At 48.5% G+C, this 6,333-nt stretch overlaps 1 pseudogene; it reads right to left on the bottom strand.

Moving 5' to 3' along the window:
* Positions 1–2,244: 2,244 nt before the first annotated feature.
* On the bottom strand, positions 2,245–2,352 carry LOC143941745 (U2 spliceosomal RNA; annotated as a pseudogene).
* Positions 2,353–6,333: the final 3,981 nt, after the last annotated feature.

Below are 6,333 nucleotides of genomic sequence, written 5' to 3' on the forward strand. Positions count from 1 at the left end.
GAAGATATCGAAAGAGCTTCGGATTAGGAAGTTTGTGACTTTCACATAAGTCAGGGAAAGTTTTGAATGAAGTAGAGGATGCTAGTTCACAGAGTTGAGTTAAATTAGTGGAGGTTCATGCTTTAAAAGATTTAGGGGAAGACCAAGCAGGATAGAAAAGTGGATGTTTAATAAATTATAAAAGAGGTATATGGGGAGATTTAAATATAAATTTATCCCAAATGGCTAGTGTATGTTTAGTTATAAGACTATTGCGTTTTTTACTTTTTAACTTTTTTTCATTTTTTCACGTTTTCATCTTTATTGCATTATATTAGATGTTTGTTTGGCACTTTAATCTTTAAGGGCATGGTTTGACAGTGCTACACATTTTGGTTTCCACATAAACAGTAGCAGTGCCACAAAGAATTCAATAATGAGCAGAAATGAAACTTACGGTATTCTAACAATACTGGAGCTTTACTGCCAATAAGCACTAATGGTGGCTATGCTAGATGAATGAGGAAAACTTGTAAACTGGATGCAGTCTCGGATATTGATCTTCTACTGGCTAACATTGGGGCCCTTCAAATTAGCATTAGTGCACTTATGATAAACCTTAAAGCCTGCAAGTAGTTGGATGGCAAGAGGGGCAATATAGTCAGTGATAAAATCAAGCCGGAGATGGTGATGCGATACAACTCAGAGGTGGTAATGGTGCTGCAGAGACTTGGCACCAATCAGATACAGAATAGAGGGGTACTGACTGAGAGCTCTGAGAGTACTGCTCTCAGTGGCTTTACTACATCTAACAAAGCAGGCCAACAGCCTTCTCACCTACTCTCGTAGGTGGCAATGAATTCTTGCAGTGGAAGAGGTCCACTCAGTCCAGTGTTGGTGCAGCTGCAATGCGAACAACAAGGGGAAAGAATCTGGTGAACAATCTAGTCTCTTGGCAGCAATTCTATAGGGTTGGCAGGGCTAACAATGCGCCTGTCTCCTAAATGATCTCACTCTCCACCTAGTGCTCTCAGGGGCTGGCTCTGTCTCCTACTCCCACCAATCTACCTGGATCTGTGGACTCTCGCAGGGCCAAGAGAGATGGATTTTCCAGGTCAGAATAATATAAAGTCCCCTAAGTCCTCCTGCCACTCACAGTGTGTCAGAAAGTAATTTTTTTAAATACATGGCAGCCACCTTGGTCTTCACCTCCCAGGATTCCAGATTTTATTTTATTTTTTATTGAAAGCCTGTGGCGTGCAAAACACACTCAAAAACTTCACCCGGCGCATACAAAATGTGCACACACATAAAGAGTGACACAAACAAGTGCAGACGGGTACACAAGCCCTCTAAAATCAAAGGGCCTTGTCCTGAATCCCCCAGGGCATTAGGCTCCTGACAAGGACAAGGACACTTAAAACTTGGTCTTTCTGGCCAAAACCAGGCAGACCCCATTCTTTGGAAGTTCTGCCGAAACAGACCCACCCAAATGCTAGGTGAGGCTCCCCCAAAGGGAGACCCCAACCCTAAGGAAGAGGGCGAACTAAGCCAGAAGGCCATGTCCACCCTCTCCCCAGACTTTCAGGACAGGCCCTGGGACCTGTGACCCTACTCATCACGGCAAACAGTAAAAGTGACAAAGGGATAGTGGAGAGGAGAATGAAAAGGTGGCTATTGTGTGAAACAATGACCAGGCCCTGCGGCCAGGAATAAAAAAATTCCTCTGGTCCCAGCCAAAAGGCCCAAGGCAGGTGCTAAAAAAAGCATGCTATTGGTGCAGTGACCGTGGTGCCCGAAATCACAGTGATCTTAAGGCCCCCCCCCTGGACTGCCACTCCAGGAGCACATACTCCAAAGGCTTTCAAGACCGCCCCCAAAGGCTTTCAAGACCCCAGGCAGGAAGGCATGAAGATCAGGAAGCTTGGTGAGAGCCCTTTGCCATCAGGCTTCACCGTTGCTCCCCTCGCTCCCCTCACTCCTACCTAATTACATTCGGGAAGTACTGACCACTCCTCCCCACCCATCAAGGAGGAGCAAGCGTTCCAATTCCCGAAAAAGACTGTCCAGGGCTAGAACTACCCCAATCCAGGCCAGAAGGCCAGGTACTTGACCCTCTGGGTCAGACTAATAGCAGCACCCATCCTCACCAGGAGCACCCTTCCAGACGGCTCAGACTCGACCATGCATCGCCCCCAGTTTACTGTCGGGCGGCACGACGTGGCCCCTACCGAAACCGTCCTTCCGGATGCTAATTATGCCATCGGAGAGTGCTGACCAAACCCTCTCTATTAGGGATGGAACAGCGCCTCCTTTGGCAACTGATAAAAACAGATACTACACTTGATCTTAGCCAAAAGGCCGAGAAGCGATAGGGTAGGGTAGGTATAGGACAGTCAGTAGGGTATAGTCAGTAGGTGTGGGACAGAAATCATTGACTCTCTGTCCGACTGACAGCACCTGGGTGATCTTTACCATTTGATGGCTCGGTCTGTTGTTGGGCAGAAGGGCCGACTGCCCCAGTTCCCTGAAGCGGCGGAGACACTGCCAGGTGCTAGGCAAAGGCCAGTGGTGCTCTGCCCTGTTGCCAGTGCTTTTGCTGGGAGTAGAAGCTTCTAGTGATGGGCTTTATGTTTGACTCAAACATTGGTTGTTCGCCAGTTTGCCGACAGTTTGACAGCAAAATTAAATTTCTAAAGGAAAAAAAGTAATTTAAAACTACTCGCGGCTATAATGAATTTTCGGTCCGTATGTAAAAAAAAAATGCGTGGGGGTCCCCCTAAATTCCATACCAGGCCCTTCAGGTCTGTTATGGATATTAAGGGGAACCCCGCACCCAAATTTTTTGAAAAATGGCGTGGGTATCCCCCTCAAAATCCATACCAGACTCTTCAGGTCTGGTATGGATTTTGAGGGGAACCCAGCGGCAAAATTAAAAAAAAAATTGCGTGGGAGACCCTTATCCAAGCACGCAACCTGGCAGCAGAAAATGAGGGGGACGAGAGAGTCCCCCCCCTGAACCATACCATGCCACATGCCCTCAACATTGGGAGGATGCGTTGGGGTAGCAGCCCCCCCAAACCTTGTCCCCATGTTGATGGGGAGAATGGCCTCATCCCCACAACCCTTGCCCGGTGGTTGTGGGGGGTCTGCGGATGGGGGCTTATCAGAATCTGGAAGCCCCCTTTAACAAGGGGGCCCCCAGATTCTGGCCCCCCCACAGGGCAAGGGTTGTGGGGATGAGGCCCTTCTCCCTATCAACATGGGGACAAAGTGCTTTGGGGGGCCACTACCCCAAAGCACCCTCCCAATGTTGAGGGCATGTGGCCTGGTATGGTTCAGGAGGGGGGCGCTCTCTCATCCCTCCTCTTTTCCTGTGGCCTGCCAGGTTGTGTGCTCAGATAAGGGTTTTTGGGGGGACCCCACACCATTTTTTATAAAAATTTGGTGCGGGTTCCACTTAAAATCCATGGTATGGAATTTAGGGGGACCCCACGCATTTTTTTTACATTTTGGTTTGGGGTTCCCCAGTGGGGAAATTCCATGCCATTTTTTATCAATGAACGTTTATGTGTCTGTCGGACCGACAATTCCTTATAGCCGCGAGTAGTTTTAAATTACTTTTTTTCCTTTAGAAATGTCATTTTGCTGTCAGATCCTCAACCAAAATGTAAACATGCGCCCCTTTACAGGCATACTATAGACACCCCCCAGGTACGAAAGGAATATTACATTTTTATTGATTCACTTTAAGCATTATTAAAATCACTGCTCCCGAAAAAACTGCAATTTTTAAAACTTTTTTTTGCATTGATACATGTCCCCTGGGGCAGGACCAGGGTCCCCAAACACTTTTTATGACAATGCCATGCATATAAGCCTTTAAAATATGCACTTTTGATTATTCATGTTCGTGTCCAATAGACTTTAACGGTGTTTGCGTGTTCAAACACATTTTTTGCCTGTTTGCATGTTCTGGATGTGAACAGAAGAGGGGGGTGTTCGCTCATCCCTAGAAGCTTCTCTACCTCAGCTTGTTGCTGGGGAGAGGGTCTGACTTCTCCAGCTCCCTGGAACTCTGTAGTTGTTGCCGGTACTGGGCAGAGGTTGGTAGCAATCTGCCCTGTTACCAGAGCTTCTGCTGGGGACCCCACATTATCCGCTCTGGCTAACTGTTGGGGAGGGAGGCCGGCTTCCTCCACTCCCAGGCTGTGGATCTGCCACCAAGAAGATAAGCCAATTGTTGCATCTCCCAGACTCCTGGACTCCCGCTGTGATGCGAGGACAACTTCTGTCGCTTCTGAGTCCCTACTCTGCTGTTGGGGAGGGAGGAAGACAACCTCCCCTCCCTTCTCTCCTTAGATCCTGATCTGCTGCTGGGGAGGGGCCACCATATTATCACCTTGGGCCTCCAGAACTGGCACAAGTGTGTGGTAGAGGTCTTGGACCCGCTATCCAGTTGTCAGCGCTTCAGCTGGAGAAGTTTCTTGTAACTCTACAGTTGTTGCTGTCAGGAAATTCCACGCTCCTGTGAGTATTGTGGGAGAAAGGCTGACTGCCTATTCTCTTAGGGAGGCTGAAGCTGTTGTTGGTGCTGGGCAGAGTGGTGCCATCTGTTGCTGGGATGCCCTTTCTCTGGTATTGTCTCCCAGGTGCATGGATCCTTCTTGGGGAGGGGGAATGGCTGCTTCCCCTCCCTGCATCTCTGAAATCCACTGGGGAAGAACCACCCACTTCTGACCTCGGGCCTCTGAAACTTCCGAGAGTGTGGAGCAGGGGGCTGCAGCACTCTGTCCTGCTGCCAGCACTTCTGCTGGAGGTTCGCTAAGTGGTTTCTCCTCTACAGAAAGGTCTAGTAAATACCCAGTCTCTGGATTTGCTGAAAGTCCAAGGCATGGGCTGGGGGACAACACTTTGGCAGGTGACTCATCATTCATAACATCCTCTGATGAAAAGTCAACAAAATCCATGCATTCTGTGATCCATGGCTGGGGAATGAGGACAGCTTCCTCTTCTTCTGAGCCCTTGAACTGCCGTTGAACAGACGCATTTCTAGATCCAAGCTCATACTGTGTTGAAACAGGTTTGTCAAGGTCAGTCAACACTTGCTGTATCTGCCATAAGACCTCTGCTTCCATAGCTGCAGGTGGAGATGGGCAAAGCACACTGTTACTCTGCCCCATTGCTGACACTTCAGCCAAGACTTTAAGCCACAACAGCACATCCCTTAAACCCGCTGACACCACCCGCAAATCTGACCCTCCTGCTGCCACACTGCCAGCTGGATCTGCACCCACTCTGCCCAGACCTGCTACAGCACCTGCTGAAGATGCCCCCCCCCCCCCCCAGCAAGCTGGCTAATCCCTGGCTGCCTAAAATATATGAGACATAATAACCAGGCTGAACAGGGCCCCTGCCGTCAGTCCAGGATCCCCTGATGCTCCCAAAGGTATATCAGACTCCTCTGAGCCCCGATCCACCATCATCTCTGCTGAGTGCTGCCATCATTGGTGATGTAAACAAGCCCTACCTGCCACTGTCACTGAGCTTGCCATCAGTCTGCACTGCAAAGGTGAACAAATGGATGGGGGATGTCCAGATGTAACAGAGAAGGAATTACAGTTTGGAGTGCAAACATGAGCAAAGGGGATGTGTGCAGGGGGGTTGGGGTGCAAAGATGAGCAGAGGCATGTGGACTGCACTCCTCACCTACACATACTACCCGCCGCTATACACTCTGCACTCCTCTCCTGCACATACTACCCACCACCATACACTCCGCACTCCTCTCCTGCACATAATCCATGGCGCTATACACTCCGCACTCCTCTCCTTCACATACTACCTACCTCCATGCAACCTGCACTTCTCTCCTGCACAAACATGGTGCCAGGATGATTGAAGCGCTAACACCAGCCATTCCCCTGACAACCCAACGCCCCCCTCCCAACACCAAATGCCCCAGATATTTAGCAAATGTTCCTCCATAAAATCGGTCCCCGGTGCCAAAAAGGCTGGGGACTGCTGGTGTAGATATTATCAACTAAGTTCATTAGTGGATTTTAGTTGTAGTGTAAGCTTAAAAGTTTTGATCTAGTGTACTTATTAGAGTCTGCTTCCTCTACAGGAAGTTATTGTGATTAACCATAAAGGGGAAGACAGTACTAGATACAATACAATTATCCACAAATGACTAACTGGACACCTTAGAGGCTCTACCTTTGATGAAACATTCTAGTTTCATTAAACAAGTCTGAACATTCCAGTTTCCTATTGAAAATATTTCCAGAGTAAAGTTCCGATATGACACAACTCATAGCTGATAAATATTAATAAACTAAACCACCTTCTTTT

The sequence above is a fragment of the Lithobates pipiens genome, unplaced genomic scaffold, assembly GCF_037356315.1.
Source record: "Lithobates pipiens isolate NorthernLeopardFrog02 unplaced genomic scaffold, aLitPip1_a1.2 Scaffold_3, whole genome shotgun sequence".
Classification (NCBI taxonomy): Eukaryota; Metazoa; Chordata; class Amphibia; order Anura; family Ranidae; genus Lithobates; species Lithobates pipiens.